We start from the raw sequence: 27,354 nt of genomic DNA on the forward strand, positions 1-27,354 counted from the left end.
ACACACACACCACCACCTCCTGCTCTAAGGATCCAAAGTCACCCCACTGGGTCAGGAAAGAGGCTTCGTCACACCCAAAGTTTCAGGTGAGACTTTACAATAATCCTTTTCAGTTTGCTCACACACTCACATCACTATGCTAATGATCTGTAAACACACTTGAACTTGAACTATTTATACACTGCTTTTAAATAATTACACTGGCACAGATGAACCTGTTTGTTTTGAGGGCTGAAAAATAACACAGTTTGTGAGTGCGCCTTTAAAAAACCCTGATTTCTTAATTCATCTCATCACAAAAGAGCAGTGAGGTCAACGTGCCTCTCAGTCTTTAAATATGCCATCCTCACCCTCTCACCCCCTGCTTTACAACGTCTGATCCAATCTGTTAGATTCTGCGGTTTTGGCAGATAAGACACAGGGTGGCCACTTGTGTAATGTACACTTTAATTCCTTTGTCCATGCTTTTGATCCCTGTAAGGATACATGGGGGGGTTGGTGGGGTGGGTTTTGGCCTGGTGTGTGCGCAAGGTGTGCTCATGTGGAAAGACTGCCAGGGTGGCTAAGTCCCTCACTCCTCTAATTCCCTCTTTTTGGCCCTCTGTGCCCCCCCACTCCCACCTCCTCCAACTTCTTACTTTTCTGTCCTCTGCTCGCTGTCCAGACCTTTTACCCCCATCCACACTCTCACACACAGAAACTTCTCTTTTTCTGAGTTTGTTTCAGCCACTTTCTGTCTTTTTTTTAGTTTGGGGAAAAGGTCTCAAGATGCACCTCAATACCTCTGTGAATTTTTCTGCAGTTCTCCAGGAACATATGTAATGTAATACAGACTGGGGAAAATGCTACACTTGTTTCACACCACACACACAATATTTGGCATCAGTCTTTCTTCTCAAATAGTAAAGGAGCATTTCTATTATTAACACTCAATTTCTTTCTTGATTCTCGTGAAGGCAAAGTGATGTTTTATTATTGTAATGCAGCAGATCCTTGGCTGTTTTCAGAAGATTTTTCACAGCATATATGTTACCACGTATCAGTATCCACAGACTTTTGCCCTCAGCCATCATAGCTACGTTGCTAACTATTTGGAAAACCTTGCATGTTTTCATAACAGTGTATAATGTTGAATATGATGGAGGGCTGAAACCAGAAGTAGCTGGCTCACTCACTTTCCTCCCAGCTTCCCTCTCTGTGTTGAGTGACACGACTAAAGATTACCTTTCGCTATCCTAACAGCTGCTATAGCAGGCCATCAAGGCCGAGAACGCTGCTCAGCTCGTGCATGTTCAACCTCCTGCGGAGAACAAAGTAGACGGAGTGATGGAGGCAGCGTCGGGAAGGGGAGTAGAGGGAGATGAAGCCCCATCCGCAGAGATTGAGGTCCGTCATTGGGGAGGAACAGAAACAGAAGAAGTGATTTTTTTTATTTCCCTCCAGGGTTAGATAGACGTTCTGTGACATTGGCCTAGTTCTATATCAGCATGCCCCCCCCAGAGAAGAGGTTGCATTTGAGAATCAGACAAGGGAAGATCAGAGGAGATTTCACAGCCTGTGGCTATCCTCCTCCATTGCGTTCGACCACCTCTTAAACCTCTTTCGCTTTGCTTCAACTCGATGAGGGCTGCCGGTCTACTTAGTCAATATCATATCCACAAACTAGATAAATCGATGCAAACAAGCTTTGGTTGGACTTGGGCTTTAGAAGTGGAGGCATAGCTACAGGCTAAATTTGACGCAGAGACACATCAATCCAGAAGTGACACCCTTCACATCCTCTTTGTATTCATAACAGCAATTAAGAACTACCATGCACGGGTCTGCATTCACGCCTCGTTTTACCCTTACAGGACCCATATACAGTATGTGCACTTGTTAGAATTGTTCTTATAGGAAGCTGAAGGATGTGTGATTTCACACACAGCAGTGCTGCTTCCACAGCCGAGCTCTCTCATGTATATGGAGAGACTTGCAGAGAGGGAGGCAGTAATCCGCTCATTTACAGTACCTCAGATCCGGTCTGCCATCTCTCTTTCTTATTCTCTCATACTTCTCTCTCTCAAACACACAAACACACATACCTCAGTGCACCGTATCTCCTCCCTCCCCGGTTCCCCCACCACCACCCACCCCCACCCCTTTCCATCCCCATTCGGGCTCATCTTGCCATCACCTCTCCAGCTCCGCCACCCCAGAGAAACCAATTCAGACTGCTGCTCCACACCGTCATGGCATGTTGGCCAAGGGAGATGGAGTCCTTTCAGGTTCTCGGCTACAACCTCCCTCCTCTCTCCCTCCCTCCTTCCCCTAGCCGCTGCCCCCTCGCTGCTTCTCAACATTTCCTCAACACGCCTGGTGTATCAGCAGGATAGCTAGACAGCACGACAGGGCTGCTCCCGAGAATCTGTTGGAGTTATTCTGCACATTATGTGACCTTTTAAAGTTTCTGCAAAATTGCACGTGGGTGTGTGTGTGTCTTGTGATTCCACTCCGAGCCAGCCTTTGCATGGTTGTACTGACAGATTAGTGAGAGTATCTGAAACAAATGAAGCCTGCATTATGTGTTTAAACAGACTGATTGTGAGGTTTATCAGTAATAGGTTATCTTTAATGGCAACACCAAACACCCACCACCCACCCATGGCTTCTTAAAGTTGGCAATCTGCTTTTAACAGCCCTCTAACAGCCGTGTGGGAATTTTTTTTTTTATCAGGCTTTCTAGATTTGTATGCATACACTGCGCTGCTTGGCTGTTCTTAAAAGTTGATTTAAATTATACCCTTTGCATTATGTGGCTTGGTAGGAAATAAATCTCTTCAAATGAATACACTGGATGGAGGGAGGTTGTGAGGGGGAGTGTGTGTGTGTGTGGGTGGGGGGGTGTAGGCAGTGAGTGTATGTTAACATAAATTAAAGTCTATCTGCAGAAGGGCTCTGAGAAGGAAAGAGAATGTGAAAGTGAGAAAACAGAATTGAGTGTGAAGAATAAAAAAGAGTAGAATAAACTCATGAGCCTTGAGCATAAGTTTTAGTGTGCTTTTTGCGTGCCAAAAAAATTTTGTTAGCTAATTATTTTTGCATTGGTATTAGCTGTGTTGTTTTCCTTTACTTCCTTAAAGCACAGAGGCCTCTGGCATCTCAGTGCACACTGGCTGAATGGCAAGGTGGCTGTATTAAATGTTTGTGGTGGCAGTGATGGTGGGGTGCAGTGGGGTGACGAACAGAGTGCAAGGAGGGAGGTACAGGGAGGTGGGAGTGGGGGGCACTGAAAGGCAGCGGGCTGCGGAGTGAATGAGAAACGGGGGAGAGAGGGAGGGGGGTATTAGTGGTGGCGGAGGCAGGTTGGGGGTGGTGGTGGTGGTTGTGGTGGTGGGGGCCCCCATTGGTTCAATGCAACGGCCAGAGCAGCTGTGAAAAGAGGTCTACCCTTTTTCCCACGCCCGGTGCGTCGCAGAAACTCTGCTTCAGTCTGCCAGGGTCAAGTCACATTTCTAATATATACACTGGGCCTGTGGACTCGCACAATGCATATGCACAGCTCATTTATTTTATGTATGCACACAGACAGACACACACTTGTATGAACACAGCGAGTAGACGGCCTCTCAGACAGAGGCAGAGGTGGGGGCCGCTGCAGAGAGAGAGAGAGACAGAGAGAGAGACAGAGAGGGAGAGAGGGAGTATTATGACACTGATTTCTATCCTCTTGGCACCATTGTTTCGTCTTAGATCCTGCAAATTAACAAGCTGCAAGTGATGTGCCTAAACACACACACACACACACGCAAATTTCACCACTACACCTGCCATCCCCACAGTTTGAATTTCAGTTTGTCACTCAGGAAATAAATCCACCACAAAAGTTAAAAATTTAAAGAAACATTTAAAGGGAACCAATTTCTTCCACTTGATCCTGCATTTTTCTCACTTCATGGTTATCATGTCACACTTTGATGAATATCTGAAAGTCCTCTTCATATGCTCGCACTAATATATTTGTTGGTGTCCTCACTGTATACACCAGCAATAGTGGCACCCACCCACTACCACGTCTCAGCCCCTTTCTTTTCCTCGCACATTTACGTCTCAGCCACCATTTACAAACTATAATCATATTCCAGGGAGGGGGATGTAAACGCTTTGTCCTGACAGACCCCCCACCCCCACCACCATGCCAGATGCCCTTCTGTATTGTGTGGGTACTGGGGGGCAGACAGGCAGGCAGCCCCCTTCCTCTGTCTCTCTCCTTCTCTGCACCATGATGTCACCCTACTTGTCTGTCTGTCTATCAAGGCCTTGACAGGAACTTGAGTGTGGGAAGGAAAAGGATGGGAAGGGGGAAGGTGGTGGTGGTGATAGAGGTTCAAGGAGGGGATGGGGGAGTGGGAGGGATTTTTTTTTTTTTTTTAGGGGGGGAGAGTTGGGGGTTTGGTGTATTGGGAAGAGAGTGTCTGGCCAGAGAGGTCAGCGAGTGGACTTGAGCATGGAAAGAGTGTGTGTGTGTGTGTGTGTGTTCTTTTGTGGGGGGGGGGGGCTCTCCTAGCAACTCTGAAGAGAAGTGGAATTTAGATGAGTCTGTGGGTCTGTGTCCTCCAATAATTCAGTCCAAACTCCTTAGTTAGCCTCACAAAGGGCCTGAACGGTGAGGATTTAAAGAGGAGAGGAAAACAAAAGCACCTGTTTTCACTTCCCTCTATTTGTTTCACTTCCCTCTATTTATTAAGGATTCCGTCAAGTCCATGGTTGTGCGTAGATGTAGTGAAGCCAGGACATTTGAACCTGATTTAGCCTGCAACAGCCAGAGTAATGCATGTTGTGAAACATCCAGGATATTATGCATAAGAGCAGAATTTTGTCTCCTTGAATGAATTCGGTAAAATTCAGGTCTTTGTGAAGTTGTTTGATAAATTGAGTTACAGCTGAGTTAAATTATATATATATATATCCATTGTTTTCTTTAATGTGGGAGTTTAGGGCAAATTAAGATCAAACAACCTGACTTACTCCTGGATCTGTTTGAGGATTACCTCCTGTCCGGTGATCTGTTTTAAGATTTATTTTGTGATATTGTCAAACTGCACTGTAATAATTTTTGAAAGACTAAATGAACATAAAGGAAATATTCAGTAATGTTTGCTTACAACATAGGTGGTATGGAGGAGCTTAAAGATCCTCTTGAGGCATGTTTTGATACATATTAACCTCTGCCTTGAATAATAATTTATGTCTGATACAGTATTTTGACCAAAAATTTGTCCCCATCAGTCAAATTACCTCAGCAAAAAAAGTAATTGTAATTGGGCTTCAAGATATCTCCTACTTCACCTACTGTTTGCACTTCTGTAGGTTAAATATCGGACTATAACTGGCCTTCAAACTAGTTGTGATGTTACAGATTGTGCTCGCATGTACACCTTTTAAAGTGAGCACAGAGAAACTTTCACCCTTTAGCAGGTGAGCGTGAAAGCAGCCTTCTAATGTCAAACTCTGCACATACATCATTCTGCACAGTGAAGGTCAAACAGTCAACTGAAGTAAAAATAAGCAAAATACATTTTTGAGTGGAGGGGTACCTTTTCAAGATGCTCTGGTGTAATGTTATAGTTCAGTCACTCTCTCATTATTTCTCCATCACAGTTATCAGACACAGAAGTTACATTTAACATTTCAGTTTTAGTTAGTTAGTTAAGGCTTATATAAGCATGTAACATGTCCTGTTATAGTTTTAAAATTTCACCACTGACAGTCTAATCAATGAGCCAGTTTTTTCTGATTCCTAGAATGACTTTATGGAGAATGAGGTTTTCATCTGACAGCAGTAATGTGCTGTTTACAGCCCACCAGCAAACACAGACAACAGGCACCTTTTTCAACTGGTAAACATTTACTAGGACACATACACATGCCTTTGTCATTCATCCTCTCTCTATTTGGACTCCTGCCTTTGTATTTCTTCCACCTCTTTGCTCCTTTCCGCCTCTTGCTTTAATACGTTCTCCCTCTGTGTCTTTCTCTCTCTCTCTTGCTGGCTGTGTGAAGAGGTGATAGTATTGGGAGACAATGGGAAAGACTCACTTAATTAGCTGGACGAGAAGATGCATTGTGGCAATTACCGAGCACAAAGGGAGGGGCAGGTATGGCTCTGTAATGTGCTGCTGTGTGTATTTGCCTGGCTGTTGTAGCCTGGAGTACAGGCAGGCCTTTATAGGGGAGAGTGAAAGCAGTAACAATGGAAGACAGGATGTACTCCACATGTAGAGCCATTTCCAGTCCTTTTACAAACAGGGACAATAGCCGCTACAGTCTCTTAAAGGCTGAAAATTCAGAATCTGTGTTCTCTCTGCTGATGGATTATCGAGCATAAAATTTACAGGTCTGACGGCTTTGTGCAAACTAACAGGTGTACTTCTTTATATAGTTTTGTTGTGTTGTTGTGTATTTCTTGGTACCCCTTTCTAATAAGGTATCTTTTGTAAAGGCTTTATTGGTTGCAACTAATGACTTTGTGGATGTTAAATAATACTGAAAACAAGGTATGCAGCTGACAATTGTTTTCATTATCAGTTAATTGGCACTTAATTTCTTTCTTGATTAATTGATTGTTCATTTGGTGTGAAAACCACATATTCACAAAGCCCCTCCACCAAACAGCGACTGTCCAATCGTAGCTTAGCAACCGTAACTAGGTACAGCGGGCCGGTGATTTCTCCACGTTGAGGCAGTGAGTATGAGGCTGTAATAAGAGCAATATTCGGCATTTAAAGCGTCTGTGTGGAGCAGAATTGTAAGTAGTGAATTAAATAGTGAGTTACAAGGTTTTCGTTTCAAAATGAGTCAACTGGAAACATTTAAAAATAAGCCAGAGACCGCGCTAACTTTGGCTAAAATTAGCTGGCTAGCTACAGTTGTGAAAATCTGCTTGTGACAGTGACTGTAATTATTTCAGGAGGTACAACCGACGGTCACTGGCTAGAAATGAGAGGCATGTTTCTGTCTATCTCTGTGAAATCACGTAGCCTTTGTTAAAAAAAAAAAAAAAAAGACCTTTGAGTGGTAAATTTGTCACTGTAGACCGCCTATGTGCATGAATAGAAAAGTTAACATAGCAACAGTAGCTAAGGGGGCGGGGTTTAACGAATGGCCCAGAAAACCAACATTAACATTTAAGCAGCTTTTTGACATTTATACCTAAAAATTTAATGATTAATAAATTATCAGGATTGTTGCTAATATATTTTCTGTCAATTGAGTAAACTAGTTAATTGTTTCAGCCCCCCAAAAACAACTTATGTGTTCTGTGTTCAGGCTGTGAAAAGTCACTGGCTGGTGGTTATCCTCCTCTAGCACAACTTGCTTCGCCTGTTCAGCTACTGTAGCTCTTTTTCAACCATTAACCCTATGGAAAAGGGCAGCAGCGCACCTGGCAATGTAAAGGTTTTCTTATTAATGGCTTATAATTGATCAATAAAGCATTAGTAACTAAAAACATTAGATACAACTCAGAAACTCTTTTATATAAATCATGCCTTCTAAGAAAGTGGAACTGTGGTGCTAATGTTTGACCTTGTTGGGTAACACACAGTGACTAATTTTCTAATTTCCTCTTGCCTTGTTCATCCATCCAACCATCCTCCTCATTTCTATTCTTGATTGTCCTGTTGCTGTGTACCAAACTGGACATGCTACTTTCTATTTCTGACTGGCTATGAGTGGGCTGCTGCTTGGTGCCACTGTTGTGAGTTTGTGTGTGTTAGTGTGTGTGTGTATGTGCAGAGTTGGGTCTGGGATAGAGCATCCTCCTCTAGTGGAGTGGCCTGAGGGGATTTCTTTCATGAAGTCAGATAACATCCAGGCGACCCCCTCTTCCCTTTTTTATAAGAGTTCTTTAACCTTGATAAATGAAGTAGAGGCGGAAAGGGAGCGAGAGAGGGAGGATGGGAGGAAAAAGTTGCGGGCTGTGTTGGGGGATGAGGGTGTGATGGAGGAAGGAGAGATAGAGAGAGAGAGAGAGGGAGAGACACCAACTCCCTGGCCGGCTTGCTCTCAGGATCAATAACGTTCGGAGAGCTGCTGAGCACTCCTGTCTGGCAGCTCTACCATAGGGGATGGAAGGAAGGGAGAAAAGGGGGGAGGACGGGAGCGAGGGAGGGAAAGCAAGAAAACGAATGTTGAGAAAGCCTCTCTGTCTCCTTCTTGTCACCCTTTTTTCTGAAAAGAGAGAATTGATGCAGACGGCGATGTATAGATGGAAGGATGAACACATGGAGAGGAGCATAGATGGAGGGTGGAAGGGAGCTTAGACCGACACACCTATCCAGCTCAACTGTGCCACCCACCTGCCTGTCTGCCCGCCAGGAAAACACACACTCACACACTGAGGTCTCCTTTTACGGAGCCACAAGGTTACAGAGTGTCGATACAAACGCGCACAGCCCTCCAACAAATGGGATTTGGCATGTTCAATCAACAGTGCTGCCAAATCCCTGTTGTTAAGCGTTGCAGAGCCATATCTGTCTGCAGTGGGCCTGAGCTATGCTACCCGCTAACTGTCCCCTAAATATCCTCTATTAAAGTCCTCAGTAATAGAATTATCGGTGGCATTTGTCATTGGATTTGAATAGGTGAGTGTGCTGTGGCATAAATAGGGAACAGAGTGGAGTTTTCCAATTGTGCACCTGTTATAGAAAAGGTGGTGAGTGACTCCTCCACTAGTGCCTTGAGGTCAGGGACACCTGAGCTCTCTTTTCTTTTCTTTCTCCCTCTTCTACTTGATTTCCTTGCTTGGAGTTTAAGTCACCGGCCTCCTTCCTCTAGCCATCTCTCCTGGCCTTTTTCCTGTCCTCTGTGAGACCTGATCCTTTCATCTTTTCTCTCCTAATCCTGTGCTAGAGAAGCCTTCTCCTCACCCCTCCTCTGCTTCCCATTGCTCTCTTTTTAACTCCATGCCTCTTCTTATTTTAGCGTATCCCTCTGCTCCTTGTGGTGCTTTCTTCTCCTCTCTCTTTTTATTCTTTATCCCCCCTTTTATCACCTCATCCTTTACCTCTCCTCAGCCTCTCTCTCTCTGTTTTCTGCATCACCCTTCCTCCTCCTTCTTACTTTCCTCTGTACTTAATTAAGTTAGTGATCAGTTGACTGCCCCTATCATTGGTAGAGAGCAGGTTGGTCCTCCCATCTCAGGAGGGGGGTACATTGTCTGTGCTGGTTGACCAGTGTAATCCCCCAACCAGGGACAAAGGGCAGTACCTTCACTACCGCAGCCACCCCTGAGGGGCATTAGCCCCCTGACGAGAGTCGTGCCCTGGCCTGCCCCTGCCTGCCTGACAACCCAGCATCACACCGCTGGCCCTTTCCTTATCTTAGGAAGCCAGTTTTGACTCCAGACTCCTGAGAGTGAATGCAGATGGCTAGGAATAGGGCTGCATGTGTGTGTGTATGTCAGCTGTTTAGTGTTTTTTAACCCAAGTTTATATTAGATGCCCCTGTGCTGGATGCTTTGGCTGAGAGCTTAGCTTTTTGCTTTTAGACATCGCAGAATCAAAGTTCGTACATCAAGTTGTTCTTGCTGGAGCTGAGTATTCATTGAGGTGTACTGTACGTTAACAGGATCTCTTGATTCATGTTTCCACCACCCCATCACCTACACACACACACACACACACTCATAAAGGCACAGACGGAGGCACATCTCTTGTAATAATATCATGAAGTCCTACTCTAAACCTCTACACAACCACACATACCTCTCCTTTTTCTCTTTCATGCAGACACACACATTCACTCAGGGAATGAGTAGGTAAGGTTGCTATGGGAACGGTTGGTCAGAGTTTACCAGAGGGGAAACAAACAAAGTACTGTTCATGAAAGCAGGTTGTTCCGTGCAGAAGGAGCAGTGATACTCTGTGCGTGTGCAAATGTGGGTTGTGCGTCATGTGTAGTGAGTAACTGATTAGATACATTTATATGAAGCAGTGCATACGGCATTCTCTTATATCTTTGTCCTTTTCAGTTCTACCTTACTGCTACTATAGATTTGCTATCCTTTGTGATGCCGTCATGAAATGAAGAGCTCAATTGAAGGTAGATGTTCAGTGACTGCAGCTTCCAAAGGAATGTACTGTGATATCTATATGGGTATATGACAATGCAGAGTTGCCTTGTGTATGTGACGTACTAAAGTTATTTTAATCAAGTTCATAAAAATGAGTAAGATGAATTTGTAGAACAAAGCCAAGTCTGCTGCCTTACAAGTAATGATGATTTTCATAATCGATTGGTCTTCTAATTATTTTCTCAATTTTCTCATTTTGTCTACATAAGATCAAAAATGCCCATCACAGTTTCTTGGAAAATTTTTCAATTTACTGTAAAGTTAAAATGTGGAGAAGCAACAAATTTTCACAATTGAACAGCTTAAACAAAAGCATGTTTGGATTTTAAAAAAAAAAACTTAGTTGCCTTAAGCGATTAATCAATGAATCAGTTACATGATTTCATATTTTGAGCTACGAATACACAATCAACCTCTTTTTCTGAGGTATATTTAAGTCTACCAGTGTATGTATTATCACAATTAGTCTATAGCAGCAGTGTAATGTTCAGCAGTGCGTGTTTCTTTAAAGGCAATATCTTTTAAGTGTGACTTAAACTTTCACTGAAGCTTCCACTCCACCAAAGACATGACAAATGGCAGCAGATAAAAACATCACATGTATAATAAGGAGACGATAAGGAGACTGTATGTAATGTTCTTCAAACAGAAACTGTAGGCTTGACTTGCACTCTTTTAATTACACCATCTCTCTAATATTCTGGAAATTTTGTTAAATATTCTCAACATTTAGATGGAAACCTAATTTGTGTCTATGTCTAGGTCACAGCCTGCATTTCCCAAATCCTGCTGTGCTGCTGTGACTTTCAGTTTCTTCTCTGTTAGTATTATATGCTGTTCTTCTCCTCTCTCTTCTCTTCTCTTCTCTTCTCTTCTCTTCTCTTCTCTTCTCTTCTCCTCTCCTCTCTGGGAAAGTAGGTCTCGTGGTAGCTCGATGTCACATCATCCAAGTCACAAACAGCAGCAGCCTCCACAGTTCTCATTTTCTTTCATTCCCCTTTCTCCACTCTTCCCCGATCTCCCTTTTTTAAAGCGTATGAACAAAATGCATCTACACTCTGAAGCACCATACAAAACCCGCCGCGTTTTTTCCCATAAAATGCCACCGTGCCTTCCTCGCTCCATCTGTGCCCCCACCCTCTTTAATGCCTCTTTAGCCCCACACTCGGCTGCTTGAGTAATATTTATTGCACCGTCTCTTTTAGTCTCAGTTTCTTTTTTATTTTTCCTCTGAAACAAACAAGTCCAATGCCATGGGGCAAAAACACCCCCAACGCCACCACCTCTGCTGCCCCTCCCCACCTTCTCCGCCCACTGTTCCCTCTGCCTTCTCTCCTTCAGCAGTGACAGATAGACAAACGTACTGTTCTCTCTTTCTTTGCCTTTCACCTCTCAAACCTCCCTCCATCCATCCTGCCGGACGGGTACAATGCAGGCGCTCTATCCTGCGGCAGGGAGAATGCAGCCCTGAACTAACAATATCACCAAGGCTGCCTGAATGCCACCGAGTCCCATTGTGCTCTGTCAGAGGGGAGTTAACACCCATGTCTGAGCCCAATGAATAGTATTATTGTGTCTGAGACATGCACCGCACCCCCAGTCCCCATCCATGTCCCCCTAACTCAACTTGCCCCCCTCTCCCAAACTTGCTTCTCTTGTCCCAACAGTGTAACCCCCCACGCCACTCTCACCCCCTTCGCTCTTTCTTTAACAGACAGCCCTAACTTCCAAAGCCTTGCTGGCCCACCGACTCTAAACCTCTGCACTTTACTTCTCTATTCCCCTGGCAGTCAGCCCGTGGGTTTTAGTCTCTTTTTCAGGCCTGCAGAGGGGTGGAAAGAGGTGGACAGAAAGGCTGTCAGAGCTCAGTGGTGGCTGCGTAGAGGGACATTTTGGAGATGGTGTGGTTGGTACAGCCCCGTGCAATGTGAAGTGGTGGGGGTTGAATTTGGCCGTGGCCCTTTCTCTGTTGGGCAACACAATGGGACCATGAATCCTCAAAGAAATGCCCCCCCAACTGCTATTATCATAAGAAGAGGGCTGCTGAACCCATTTGAATAATTCTAGATGATACAAAAGCTGAGATGTTTTCTTTGACAGAGTTTCTATAGAGCACCACTGGTCTGGCCAAAACATTTCCATTCCTTCACACTGACTGTGGCACAGAGAAGGGTGACGGAGGGCTAGTTTGAAATATCCTGTCAGTTTTAAATGTTGCTTTGTTTATTTATAACCATTAAGGGCAAATAAATATAAAACTCTGTAGGCTTGTGCTGCTTAGGGAGGGCAAAAGAAACTTTTCCTATAAATATTTTTAATGTATTCTATTGACGCAGTGGTGATTTTTATAATGGGCCCACTCTCGCTATATTTTGCTATCTGCAGCACATCAGAATCTAATAGCTGAGAGTACCCTTGGCAGGCAGTATCTCTCTGCCTGACACACTTAACTCTCAGGCCTCCAATCCCTGCAGTTTTTGCTCTCTAAGGTTAGCAGGTTCATATTACCGGCTGAGAGAGAATGCCAGAATCCTCACCCCCGACTTCTCACTGATCAAAGACCAGGATTGACATTCAGAGTGGGTAAAATGCTGAAAGTTAAGATTAACTTGTTTTTTCTCCATCTCTGTCTCTGGTTGTTTGTGTACAGCAGGAAGAAGAGGAGGAGGAGGAGGCAGTGGAGGAGGAAAAAGAGAAGCAGAGTGGGTGGAAGGATGGAAGGAGAGAAGGATAGAAGCAGTTCGAGGAGGTGGTTCGAAGCGGGTGAACCCAGAGCAGGTGAACACAGCTGTGGATCGCCATGGGCTCTCTGGCTGCCTTCCTCCTGTGGCCCCGGTGCTGCATACATGGGTCCCGGGGAGCCAGCAGGGGCCAGCCAAAGCTGCGGCAGAGTGGGCAGGCTAGGCCAGCCAAGCCAGGAGAGAGGCAGGTGAGGCGGGTGAGCAGAGCTCTCATCCCCGCCGGCTAGGAGCCTCCACGGCAGAGCGGAGCAGCACGGAGCAGCAGAAATCAATACAGAGGAGAGAGGCTAGCAGAGGTTGCCCAGCACCGCCTGCAGGCCTCGGAGCCCAGGGACCAACCACCACCACTGCTCCCAGCTCCTCTCTCCATTTCTCTTTCTATCTTTCTCCAACAGTCCCAGCACCAGCCAGGGCCAGGGCCCTAACCTTGCAACCGCCCCACACGCAGTGTGTGTGTCAGTATGTGCACATGTGTGTGTGTCTGTGAAACGGAGAGAAAAAGGGAGAGGAAAGAGACAGAGAGAGAGAGTCTTTGTGTGTGGTTCAGCCAGAGGGGTTTTTGCTGCGTCCAACACCACTTGATAAAACTTTGTCAGAGAGACATGGAGACAGCAAGGGAGGGAGAGGAACGGAAGAAGAATAAAACGCGTTGAAGGTCTCTTTTCTTCCAGCTCCCTCCCTCTTATTACTCATTCCACCTTAACTGTTTGAATAAGGATCCATCTGAGACAGCGTGCATGACGTTTCTGCTCAGTCCCACTTCCAAGCACGTAGCACACAACATTCCTAAGATCTCATGAGCTGGAAAGAAAGGACAATTTGAACTTTTTCTTTCATGTACTGTATCAGACACAACCTGTCTTTTCGCCTTAGATTTTCTTACCCTCACTACAGCAGCTCCCATCAGAGGATATGGCAGTGCAGTATTGATCTATAAGGTGGAAGAGAGGAAGGCGGGCCTGGGCTTTCATACCTCTCTCTCTCTCTATATGTGTGTGGAAATAGCACCTGAAGTCCACTTACTGCTGTGCAGCAGGGATCCCATGGCAGCACAAGTGAACGGCTGCTAATTGAATGAGAGATGAAAAGGACAGTAGTTGCACCTGTTCAGTGCCCTCCTCCTGTCTGATAGTGCTTAGTTTTTCATTTTTTCTCCTTCACATTTACAAAAGTCCTTCTCCACACAAAGAAACTTGCTCTTCAGATGTTTTAACAAAATTGCTGGTGACTTAAGAAAATTGGCTAAATCCTCAGTAATGAAAATACCTGGCTCAACATCAGTGTAGAGGTGAAAGCCTTCAGAAGGTGTTGTTTTAATGCAGTGGTAGAGACATCCTGCTGAAACTTTACTTCTGAGAGTTCATGTCAGAAGATTATTTGTGGACTTGGAAGGACATTACAGCACAGATGGACAGTTTGCCAAACATGAAAACTGACAGAGATTACAACGGGACTGCTACCTCTTGGTGAGTACAATATCATAATTTAATTGTTAATTTTGAGATAAATAAAACCAATTACATGATTCTGGGCAATACTGAACCACGCAAGGAAAACAACACATATAAGAAATATTTCCCTTCTAAGTAACACTGTTAGGATAAAATATCATCTCTGCTCAGAGGTGCGTGTGTATATATATATATATATATATATATATATATTTTTTTTTTTTACAGTGAACACAGACACATTGTGTTGTAGTTGATCTCCTCAGTCAGCTCTCAACAGGAGCCCTGGGCTGTGATCATACTGTCACTGACTGTTGGAGGAGTTCGTTGTTGTTGCCTGTACCAGGGAGGGTATTAAAGCACGATTACCCCTCGCCTGCCAATCTCCTGGCACACAGAGAGAGACTGGCGCCTCTCTACGCCTCAGCCTGGCAGCGACCCATGCTTACAAAATGGCCGATTCCTGTCTGCCAGCTGTCTCCCTCAGCCAAGATGGCGCTCGGTCGCTTTTTAATGCCCGCTGTTTGCCATCTGCCCTCTAATTGTTAACGGCTATGCAAATATCTTGTAATTGCATTTGCATGTGCTTGATACTTAACCCCTCCCCCTTGTTGTAAATAATAGCGCTAGCGTAAAAAGAAAAAAAGGAAACACAACCCTGCACGGTTGCTGATTGAATACACAGCAGGAACAATTAGCAAATGAATGTTGCCTGTTGTTGCCTTCCTCTTTACTTCTCCTTAAGCTCACCTTATTCTGTATGCAAATCACTGATGCCATTTTCTTGCTTTTGATGCTAACTGAAAAATGGAGCGTCACCTCATCTTTCTCTCAGCGACTCAGAGACGCTCATGTGTCTTCTCATTGTGCCATATGTGACATCTGTGGTTGGCTGCATTACCAGGGTACCCTGCCTCCTCTGACAGGCAAAGCCCACACTGTAAAAGAGAGCAGGAGTAAGGGAGAGGCATAACATAATGACCTCATTAGCATGCTCAGCACTCCCTGCTATAGGCCCTGGTGCGCTGCTGCGCCGTGGGACCCACCGGTGTACGCCCTTCTCACAGCACTCAGCATGCAACATTGTGTTCTCCCCACACAATGCAGCGCTTCATACAGGCTTTATTACGCCTTGTCAAAGCGCAGGGGGATCAGGGGTATCAGTGCAGAAGCAGCAGGATACGGGCTGTGTACGTGGAACAGGAGATGTATTGGTGCTTTATGGTCTTAATGTGGTGTTAGTTGTGCTGATTGAGCCTCTGTTGCTGCTGTTGTGTATTGACACGTGTGTGTTTATGTTTGTATGTGTGTCTGTGCTTTATAGTTGTGTGTCCAAGTGTCCGTTTCATTGTGAAGTCCCGTGGCATTCGTGGCCGCTTTCACCTGTCAGTGCTAATTATTGGAGAGAGCATTTTGGTGAATTGCCTGTGTCCTGGAAATAGGCTATCATCCACTCTGAAGACTTGCTGTATGGTATCTGCTGTCGGTCTGTACTGGTGTAGCTTTGAACTTCACAACAAGGACTGAAGAATGACACGCAGACACAGTCTCTCTCCCGCAGGAAGAACCCATCATAGAGAACCAAAATGCACATTAACCTTTTCTTGTGTAGAGCCAGCACTGCGACTTACAGCTGTCATCACATTACTTTCCAGATTTTAAATGGAAATCAGATTTTTTTTCCTGGAGAAGTTATTTTTCTCCTGTTTTTTTTGTGCGTACGTATTTAAGTATGTTGGTGGGCAGATGTTAGTTCGTAAATTTGTATGTTTAAGTACAAAAAAAAAGAGTGGACAGTAAAATGTCCTTTCAATGTATGAAATCAGAACAAAGATGTTACCCAACCTCAACAATATGATGCAGGCAATATTTTTCCCTCGAAAAATCTTTGGAGAGATTGGGGTGTTAAATTATCTTTTAAAGTCATGTGGTGACCAATGCTGTCATTTACCCATCCACGGAAAGCTGGTTTGCCCCTGTTATCGTCTTCTCTATCAGTCTCAGGCAGTTTTAATCAAGCCTCTCTGTCTAATCAGCCCTCAATGACACAGATGAGGCTGAGGTGGAGCTGAGCACGTTAGTGTAAGAGCCCACGCTAGCTGTAGTTAGCCTGGAGGGGCTGCAGGCTACTGTATCTTATGTGGGAGAAAATGGCAAGACAAGCTCAAATTTGGTAGTGTAAACATGTATATTCTGTATACACAAGTGATCCTGCTAAATTGAATTGATTTATGTGTTTATTTGTGTATTTTTATTTAGCTGATTTTCTTCCCGGGTTGATAAGTCTTGTGGAAATCAGAGTGGAAACTGGTTGTTCCTCTAAAATGTTTAAACATAAAATATAATATAATAATATGATAAATATAATCTTGAATATGGATGTGTGTGTGAACTATAGGAGGGTGGGGTTCTCTTGGTGGAGGGAATGGGATGAAGGACAAGCCCTGTGGTCTTAAGTCTTTATAAAAAGAGAGTAGTTTGTTGGGAGCATGGGGGCGGGGGGTGGTCTAAACAAGCGTGGGGCCGTTTTATTCCCGATTTGCATATTCAAAACAATAAGGGCGACCATATGTTTTATGAAGCACCAGATGAACATAAAACCCGATCACGTATGCTTGTCAGCTGCCATAACTGTTACATATGTGCTCATGCACACATAGTGTGTGCACACACACACATGCTAATCCATATCACAAGCGTTTGAATGTGTCCATTTACACTTACTCACAGGAAAAGGACACTCTCCAATACCACATCCTGCAGAAAGCTTTTATGCTAATGATGGTTATAGCCATGTGTGTTACTGTGCTGCTGCATGGTTTCCTTAATTACATAAATGGTGGACATTTACAGTACATCCACAACTCTATGTCAATTAGGAGACAAATATTAAGATTGTTGCAAGATTTAAAAAACATCATTTGGTCAGGGTGACATGTAAGCCCTATCAACAACTTCACTATACTAGAAAAAAATGGACATGAAAATTTGGATATAGCCCTAACGCTGCGAGTCAGACAGTTTTGTTAAATTTGATAAAGCTGGTATATTGCGGTGTGTTTTCTTATCATTTTCGTGGAGCGACTTGAATGTGGACTGTTCATTTGTGCGTGTGGGTGTGATTTTCGTCCAGTCCGCTGCAGCTTTTCTCATTCAGACTGCCCACTGCTTTTTATTTGCTTAGGTATTGATTGAATGTGTTCCACCCACTGAAGTAATAGTTGCTGAAAGCATTTACAGCCATCACTCAATTCATCCTGGCCCGTTCACGTGTCTTTCGTTCTTTCTTTCTTTTCTTTTTCTTGTGACCAAACAAATAAGCAATCTGTTCTTTCTCAAACCACCTCATCATTCAAATGAAAATAGAAATTTACAATAGAAGTGTGTTAAACATATCACAAAAGATAAATTGGTAGTTTTTTATCCACTTTTTTCTCTCATATGAACACACTTTTAAAATGCAGTGTTACAGTTATTTGTATGCGCAAGCAATACTATTTTATTTTGAAGAGATTTCTGAGCTCAAATGATCAGATATGCTTGTAGGCACCTGACTTTTAGTACAATTTCTACTCATATGTATGGAACTTTAATTTTAAACATTCCAAATTTTTACAACAATGTCAGACATTATTTCCTACCAGTTAAGTAATTTGAAATTCTTTGAGTTTTTCAGTTATCCAGTAATTAGGATAATTAAGGGATCAACCTGTTAAAAAGATTGTTTGGCATTCATCGAAATACAAGACCTTCCGCTGCTTCTGTACGCAATGGGAACTGTTTTATTTGTCAAGATACACTCGGCAGACCAAAATAAATTCATTTCACTGATACTCAAGCAAATTTCTTATGTGAAACTACCCTCCTTAGGAAGTAATTCCTGAGTCAAGTGTTGCTGCTGCTGTTTCCTCAGAGCTGCAACACTGAGCCCCAAGTCTGATTATAGACTCAGGGAAAAACAGTCAGGCATTTATCCAAGTCACTGATTATGTCATTTCAACAGGCTGCAAACACTCAGACGGGCTAGACAGCTCTGAGGGGAGAATTATGAAGCCGGAGTGGAATGGAGGCTGTATGAAAAGGAAATGAAAATGGAGTAGTGCTGTATGTGTGATTAAACTGCCTGCTTGCCGGCGAAAGGCCACGCTGGTGTAGCACAGGCCTGAGATTTGGCCGTAATGAAAATGTGAAGGTGGAGGGGTTTGAACCCCCTGAATGACGTATACAAGTACACACACACACACACATTTACACATACATTATACTGTATAGTGTATGTATGTGCTCAGGCCGAATGGTTTATATGAGGGAGCCATAGACTGCAGATGCAATTTGAGACATAAAGCAGAGAGGAATAATGCCGTCTGCAAAGAAAAGCTTCCTGAATTAAAAATAAAACATTTCCATTAATGTTTAGAAGGTAATCAATATAAATCACTGAAAATCCTTGAAATTGTTGTTGCCCCTAGAAACAAACCAGCAGGACTGTGGCGACCACTTAAATATTGAATTGCACCATTCAAATGAGGAGACAGTTTCAGTCATCAAGCGTGGGAACAGGCTAAATGATTAGACGATGAGGGGTATGTGCGGTTGAGGGGGTTGCGGTTAGTTCATGGTTAGACGGCCCAGCTGCACTGACTTCCATTCAGAAACAGGTTAGGAAGGACCTCAGGGGTCAAGGTCAGGGGTGTGTGGGGGGTGGGAGGGGGTATCAGTGCAGGGAAGAGAGCTGGTGTGATTGTGTGTGTCTGTGTGTGTGTGCCGTTCGTCTGACGTTCATCCCCGGCTGCCTGGCTGGCTGGCTGGCTGACTTGTCTGTAAGCTGCCTCTGTGTTTGCTTATTTTATAAGCTGCTTCTTATTGCTTCGCTCCAGGGACAACTTGAGCTGAGAAGCAGGGGAACCCAACCCCCTTCAGTCAGCCTCTGGCGAGTCTCCAGCCGGCCCTGAGCCAAATCGAGCCAGAAATCAGTCCTGCAGCCCAGTCAACCCCCTGGTCAAACAACCCCCAGCCAAACGCAGTCAAACCTAGTCAGACACTTTGACAACCACCCCCCCACCCCCTGTCTGTCTCAGTCTGCTGCCTCCTGTAATTTAACATGTCGGCTCTGGGTTCATCGTATGTGCACGCCACAATGAGAAATGTATGTTATTCATTACATATACCTGTTTCAAATGCTTTGGCAGGATCCATGTGGAAACCATTTTAAATCAATGCATTTTAGAATTTTCTGATGCAGTGTGCTGTTAGTCTGAGCCATTTGCTAATTTCATGTGTTGCTTTGCCATGTGTCACATTTTCTTGATGAAGCTGCCCATCAATAGCAATCCTCTTTATTGGTGAAATGCAGTTGGTCACTGTATCATTGCCATTTCATCAAATCATCTGAGAGGCGAGTGCATGAGCTTGCAGCATGTTACGCCGCTTTGAAATAAACAGTGTAAGCCCTTTAAGAGGTGGGACTGCAGCACACGAGGAGAGGAGAGGAGAGGAAAAAGAGGGAGATGAGGAAAAGAGAGGACAGAGGAAGAGGAGGAGAAAGGGGAGAAAGGGAGAGGAGCAGAGGCACAAGCAAACCCACCCTGCGGTAGCCTGCTTCCATTCTTCATCGGGGACTTATGCTTCATTAGACTGTCTGAAAGAAAGACCCGCTTTCCCTCATCACCTCAATAGGCTAGTCTCCCTTCTCTTCCATAGCCTGGAGGGCTCTCCTACAAAAACCCACCTCCCTTACCCCCTGTTTGCCTCCTCATTTCTGCTCCCATCTCCTAATCGTCTCAACTCGCGCTGAAATCAAGCTTAGTAACGGCAGTTTTGTGAGCCCCTCTGGTCTGTCCCCCCCCCAACGCATACACACCCGCCTCTCCACCTCCGATCATCCTCCGATCCCCACCAGCTCCCCTTCTCTGCGCATTCACTCACCTTGGTCAGACACACTACCCACCCACTGCTTAAATCCCTATCAGCATGTCAAGTAAATGTCTGCCCAGCTGGGGTTGACACACATATGCACACACGCACACACGCACACACACATGCTGAAATATAAATGCACTGCACACACAATCTTTTGCTTGCTTCTGGGGTTTAGCCTTCCTCCCTGCTGACCCTTTTCACCCGTGTTTTGCTCTCTTCCCCTTCTCGCTGCCTCTCTTTCCCCCTCTGCCTCTCCTCAGGCACTGATCTGACAGGATGGTTTGGCTAGCTGACTATATCTGCAAGAGGTTTATCACAGGGCTTCACCATGCTCCTACTGTTGCCTACCTGTTTTTATTTTCAAAATTAAAGTGCTTTCTCCAAACGCTTGCTCTCTACTTTGGGTCATGCTCACCTGTACATCCCATCTATTTGATTAAAAGGTTGGTGGAATCCCATCCTCTAAATTTGTTACAGTCAAATCTGGTCAGTTTATCTTCTAATACAATCTGCAGCTGAAATATCTGTGCTGTGTGTTAAGAAATAAGGTCTCATATCTGCAGTATTTTGAAGTCACTCTGCTACCAAATATCCTTGCAGGGATTTTTTTTCCAGGAGGAAAAAAAAATCCACCCAGGAACATTCTTTAACACAACTTTTCCCTATTTTCCTTGCAACATTTTCAAAGAAAATTGTGTTTACGATACGATCTACCCCAGTTACAACATCATTTTTAACAAAACACTATTTCACTGAGATGTTATTATTTCACGATAAAAGTAAGATTACAGTCTGATGAAGATATTTATTATATTTAGAGATCAGATTTACCTGGCAGAGAGTTTTTGTTTGTCTCCTGAGTGTTTGCATATCTGCCCACAATTGTGTTTATTTTAGCATCTCAGTTAAGGCAAAGTGATTCTCATTTTCATCTAAACTGTCACAAGCTTATTCTTTATCTAATCTCCTACCGACCTATGTCTGAGTCTCATGAGTTATAAACATTATATGTGTAATTTGTGTTTATTTTACTCTCATGGTGCTGCGTTAAGTTTCTATCCACTGTATTATTCCCCTGCATGTGTTTCTGTTTCACATACACTGCTGATATGATTAACATAAGGGGACAGAGAAAATGTTGCGCTCCCTGCAGACTTTACAAAAACACACAGCTCACCTGTTTCTTCTCAGAACAAAGTGACCGTTTCCCGTTTTATACCCTCCCTCCCAATCTAAGTCATTACTCTGAATTTTGGGGACAATGACGAGTGCGGTCTATTCTCAGCAGTGCCTCCGTCAAAGTAGCACAGTCTTTATGTAAATGTATTCAGATGCATTCTCAGCTCAGTAGACCATCATCTCTGCTGGGTGGCGGTGGAGGCTGTTCAGTCACATTTTCTCCTGTTGCAGGCTAGCAGGCTGAAAAAAAAAAATAAAACGTGCAACACGGCTGGTGGAGCACACAGCGAAGGTGGACCCCTGCCAACGTGCCTGAGAAACCCCTATTAAACCCTATGTTTATATTGGGGCTGTGATTTACCTACGTGCGTTTTCTTGCCGTTAGGCATGTGTACCCCCCTATGTCGTTTTGCTTTTTCATCAGGCGTGCAGCAGACAGCAGTAGGATAGCGAGGATGGGGTCCTTGCTGCATGTGCACGGCGAGATGGGGAGGGGAGGGGAGTGAGAGAACGAGAAGAGGTGGTGTTGTGTGTGTGTGTGTGTGTGTGTGTGTGTATTTTCATCTTAGTGGGTGCTCTTCTCTGGAGCCCTGTGCTCTGCTCATATTGAGATATTTCCTGAGTGCGTTGATGCCATTGTGTGTACACATGCACACACACACGCACACACAGCTGTACTCCTCAGCTCTGGTTCATTTCTAATGTTCTGAACTTGACTCTCAGCAAGTTCATTGTTATTCATTTCACTGTCATCCTTAGCGCCCTGTGAGACTGACTAAGTCTCCAGCCCAGGTTTCCCAGACAGGACTGCGTTTGTCACACACACACACATATGCCCACACAAACCTATTGTTTCAGCAGCGGAATGTCTGTAGTCCTCTGGGTAAACGTGTGTGCTGACTGTATCAGAGGACACAGTGAGATGGTGCAGTTTGTCAATGACCTGGTTCCGCTGCATCCAACTACTGCAAAGTTCAGCTCTCAGGTGATAAGATGCAGCGAGAGCAGATGTGCAGAAGCCTCTACGTAAGATTATATTGTCTTTATTTGGGTGAGGCGTTGAGGTTGGATTTGAAATATTAAGATCAGATTTTCAGTTTGACTGCAAACATTTTTCATCTGTGTTCATTTCATATCACATAAAACTGAAATAAAAATAATTTTCACTTGAACTTTAGTTTGCCGTTTATTGTCATTAAAGTTTTCTTATATCCCATGAACAAAACCAGCCTCTTCAAACTTTTTTCCTGTTTTCCCCTTTTATTCTGTAGCCCCTCACTGTCTCTTTCTTTTTTTTTTTTTTTTTTTTTACTTTAACCTTCTGGCGCAGCAAAATCAGGGGTTGCAGTTTGCTTAGCTGAGTCCATAAAGAGGCGTTTTAAAAAGCTGTGTTAACAGACCAACAAAGGTTTAAATGTGCCCCCCTCTGTGAGGGGGTGGTTCCCATAGGGATGTAGCGTGGCACTCCATTGGTAGGCCTCTATCCAGCCTCTCATTCAGCCCAACGCTCAGTCACGGTCACTTATGGTAGGAGGGAAAATCACACAATTCAGCCCAGGCCTGATCCAATGACATGTTTTTTTAATGAGGTGGCTCTATGTCTTTGTTTGGGCTCCAAATTCAAGTCCAGACCTGAGCAAGTCCTGCTGAATAAGATGCAAGGCCATGGCCAGGCAAAACTAAAAAAAAAAAAAGCACAAAGAGTCTGGCTTCTGTTGAGCCTGTGAATAGCTCTCTACTTTGCACTGTTCCTGTGCATCACTAGCAGCCATTGTGATACAACTATAATTAGGTTTAATTTATTGTTGCTAACAACATTTTTACGCAGTGTTTGTTGTTTTCTATCTAAACTTGTTTAAAAATGTGGGATGAAGGGTGTAAATGTGCTGAACAACAAGTTCAAAACTTCTTTTTAACAGAATAAAGTGACGCCTGTTTGTCATTTCCAGCACCTCCAGTTATTTTTTCCAGGGTCACACACACACACACAGATTTCTTTCTCTTTCATTTTCGTCAGCCCCAGTGTCTTTTTCAGAAAACGCCACACCATATATCACACATATGTGCACGTGTCATACGGTGTGTGTACATCCTGCAAGCTTACCAGGCGCTCACTGGCTTGTATGTTCAGGGGTGAGCACTGTCATTAAACTGTCCGCCTGCATCACCAGACTCAACCATCACCCTGCCTGGCTGTCCATTCTGCTTCTCGCTGGGCCCTCACACAACACACATACAGATTCACTTGGCCAACAGCCAGGACTCACATACACAAAGCGTACAGTATGTCTCCTCACACTGGACACACAACTAATACAAGAACGTTGACTATAATACCGATATTTTGACATTAAAGCTGTAGATGGCTGATATCTCAAGAATCATATTTTTTATAGTCATGCCAAAAATAATATACAGTGTTTCTGTTTAGATTTTTATTCTTTGCAGGGAAAAATGTCATTGATACAATAGTTTCAATCAGTGGTTCCCAACCTTTTTGACTTCTGTTATCTAATTTTTGAGCCCTACATTACAGTGCACACTATATTGCAATTTTACAAAAAAATAAAAAAATAAAAATATATATGTACTTATATATACATATTTTGCCACAAAAATCCTTTCTTTTTTTTAATCCCTTTAATCATTCAGGGAACCTTCATTGTGCGACACTAAATGTGTCAATTGAACAATGAACAATTTACAAAAGTCTCTTAGGGTGGATTAGTAGTTTTATGGGACAAGGTTACCACTCAAAGGCAACCCCTGATGTTTTTATTTACAACAGTTTAATTCATTTAATTAAAATGAAATAATGTGTGCCAAAAGATGTAGCTGCTGTTATAAAGCCCCCATCGTATGGTCACCTTCACTAAAGGCCAGTGCTGGGCTAACACTACAACACACTAGTCTGGACTGCTTGGCTGCTGAAGAACCCTTCTGCCCTCCCATATAGCCAACCCATCAGCTGGGTTACTTGTCTCTGATTTAGTCAGCCTCTGTTTTTTTTTTTGCTCACGTTCAAGGCTGTAGTAATGGGAGATTAGTATGCAGAGAGGCAGACGGACGGCCCCGTGGATCTAATAGGTAGGCAGACTGGAGAAGAAGACTGGAGTGGGGGGAAAGAGCATCTTTAGCAGAGAGGGGGTTAAGTATGGCCTCTCCCTCACTTCTCCTCCTCCTCCTATCCTCCTCCTGCCTCCTCTCCCTCTCCCCTTTATCGCCTCGTTCCCCATGCCCTGTCCCAAACCTTAATGGGACGTCAGACGGACAGCCTCGCCTGAATTGAGCAGGGAGAGCAGCCTGCACCCCCGTTGTTGTCTCCAAAAAAAAAAAAAAAAAAAAAAAAGCGACTCCCCCATCCCCCTCTTTCCCCCATTGCCCCTCTTGCTCTCACACTGCTAGCACCCATAGCTGCTCCCCTCGGTTCTCAGGGCTATTGAGGGGGTCCCAGACACCCACCACTCTTCAGCCCCTCAGCCTAACTCTGCATAAATTAGCACGTCTCCCTGGTGTCTCGTCAGCCGGTCGGGGCACGCCTGGCCCCGGGTCTGCCGTCTCCCAATCTGCTGCTCCTTCTCCCCTCATGCTGTCACCTTCTGTCTCCCTCCACCTCCCCCATTTACTGTATTCTATCAATCCTCAGCTTTCTTCCATCTCATCTCTTTTTCTTGTGTTTGTAATTTCTTCCAGAATCGCTATCGCTTCCCCTCCTGCTTCTTTTCCGTCAAACCTTCACTTCCTCTCTCCCTCCACCCCCAAATCCCTTGACACACTCAGTCCCACCTTACCTGCTTTATATTCTCCACATTCTCTCTATCTCTACTTTTCTTATCCTTCTAGCAGTGTGTTACCCAGATCAACCAAGCACCCTTTCCTCTCCTCTCCTCTCCTCTCCTCTCCTCTCCTCTCCTCTCCTCTCCTCTCCTTTCCTCTCCTCTCCAGCTAGGATATTGTTTACATCTGTCTTGCTAATCACTGGCAGAGCCTCTCTAGACCTCACAGATGTTGCAATAATACAGGGGATTAGCAGGCTTAACACTCTGGGCTTATTTGGGGAGTTTTCCCGATGGCCTGGCAGTGAAGCCCGTCAGCTCCTCTGAATTTGACCTTTTTTCGGTTTCACTCTGTGTGGAGATCCTGCAGTCCCGCTTCTCTTTGATTTGTGATTTTTTTTTACAAGCGTCTGGCATGCTGATGTTGTTTTATCCAGACTGGTGCTCTGGGCTCTCACTTCCTGCAGCTACATCGGTGCTTGGGTTAAATGCAAACTGCTTGACATGTGACAGAGAGAACGTAGCTTTAACAACAAACAATGCCATTTTTTCAGCAGCTTGCTTCACTTGGTGTAAAATGGCATGTACATATTCACATCCTTCAGATTTTTTTCAATATTTCCACTTTCATAGCTGCCTTACTGATTCTTATTTCTATGTCCCAGTTGTCCTCTATCTTTGCAACAACAGCAGTGGCTAGCTAGCACTGGGTTAGCTCCTTTCTCTGCTCACCATGGTGACGCTTGAACCTCCCCAGCCTCATCTGCTCTCCTCTTTAACTCAGTGCTGAAAGATAATTAGATGGCCTTCTCAGACTCAGCATCTCTGCTGCTCCTCTCTGCGTCATGCAGTGCAATGGAGTCCTGTTTTATGACCAAGCAGATCCACTGTCTGAAACACTGTGTGTGTGTGTGTGCACGCATGTGTGTTTGGGGTCAATGAATTTCTGTCTGGATCCTAATCCCAAAGGTGATATTAGTCTGGCAGGGGGCAGCCCATCCTCCCTCCAGTACGTGTGTTTGAGCTGCAGGCGTTGGGGTCAGCCAGGAAGCCCAGACAGGCTCTGCCTTGACCTTCGACCCGTGACTGTCTGCCAGCACAGGGGTCGCGCACACCATTGATGCAGACAGCTGATAGACGCACAAACAAACACACATGCACACACACGTAACATGCACAAATGCGCAGCCCCCCACCCCCACCCTGTAACATTAACCGTTGGGTGTGTCTGGTGGTGATGATGACGCAGACAGCAGCATCCCCGTTAGCTGGACGCTGAGAGTGCATGTGCATGTGATTTAAGCACAGATTCCTCGTCATCCGTGTATTAGCCCTCCTCTGCAGCTATACCTGTCTAGTCAAGCTTTGATATTTTAAAATAAAACCCTGCTTTATAAACCTTTAATTTAGATTTAGAACACTGAAATTTAGCAGAAAATTTCTGGGTCTACTTGTACAGTTTGCGGGCTCTTCTTTTCACTAATCAGTCTTTTCTGTTTGAACATGTCTCCACAGATGCAGTGAGAGATGACATGATATGAAAAGCTGCCAACAAGCTTCCACCATGGGACCTGACGCTCACAAAGCACACCACGTCTGTAGCCAATTTTCCCTGAACATGTTTAGCCCCAGCCACATATGGAAAACGCCGTCCCTTACACCTGCAGGAGCAGTCAGTTAGACACACATCATTAGAGTGTGATTATCAGTGGTCTTGCCTGCCGTCTTTGTGGATGTGGACAGGTAAGTCGGAGCTGCTTCTAAAAGGTATGTTTAGAGGCTGAATCAATTTAAGAGCTGTCTAAAGTGTAAAGTGGAGCTGCCGAGCAATATTTTCCAAAATTAGTTTCATTAGATATGTATTACTATATTTGAGACCAATTTTAGGTCGGAGATTGGATGAGACCCCAAGGGGTCCTTCTTTTCACTCGGTAATTTACGTTCAAGTATTTGACTGGAAAATCGTTTGACAAGAGTTTGTTGAATTACTTTCCACTTTTCTATGAGACATTATGTACACATCTGTATTTATACAGTCTTTTTCATATTACAATGAACTAATTTCATTAAATGTGATTGCCAAATGCCAAAAGTATTGCCCTGAAAAGATATATATATATTTTCAATAAAACTCAACAATTTGTGAAATGAAAAACTGCCTTGGTTGTTTTTTT

At 44.3% G+C, this 27,354-nt stretch overlaps 1 long non-coding RNA gene across 1 annotated transcript; it reads left to right on the forward strand.

The window, feature by feature from the left end:
• Positions 1-10: 10 nt before the first annotated feature.
• On the forward strand, positions 11-27,354 carry LOC127138950 (uncharacterized). Its single transcript, XR_001960282.2, has 3 exons — positions 11-86; positions 12,765-14,321; positions 26,696-27,354. It is a non-coding gene; the product is annotated as an uncharacterized LOC127138950 (long non-coding RNA).

Source organism: Lates calcarifer, linkage group LG17, assembly GCF_001640805.2.
Source record: "Lates calcarifer isolate ASB-BC8 linkage group LG17, TLL_Latcal_v3, whole genome shotgun sequence".
In the NCBI taxonomy this organism is placed as follows: Eukaryota; Metazoa; Chordata; class Actinopteri; family Centropomidae; genus Lates; species Lates calcarifer.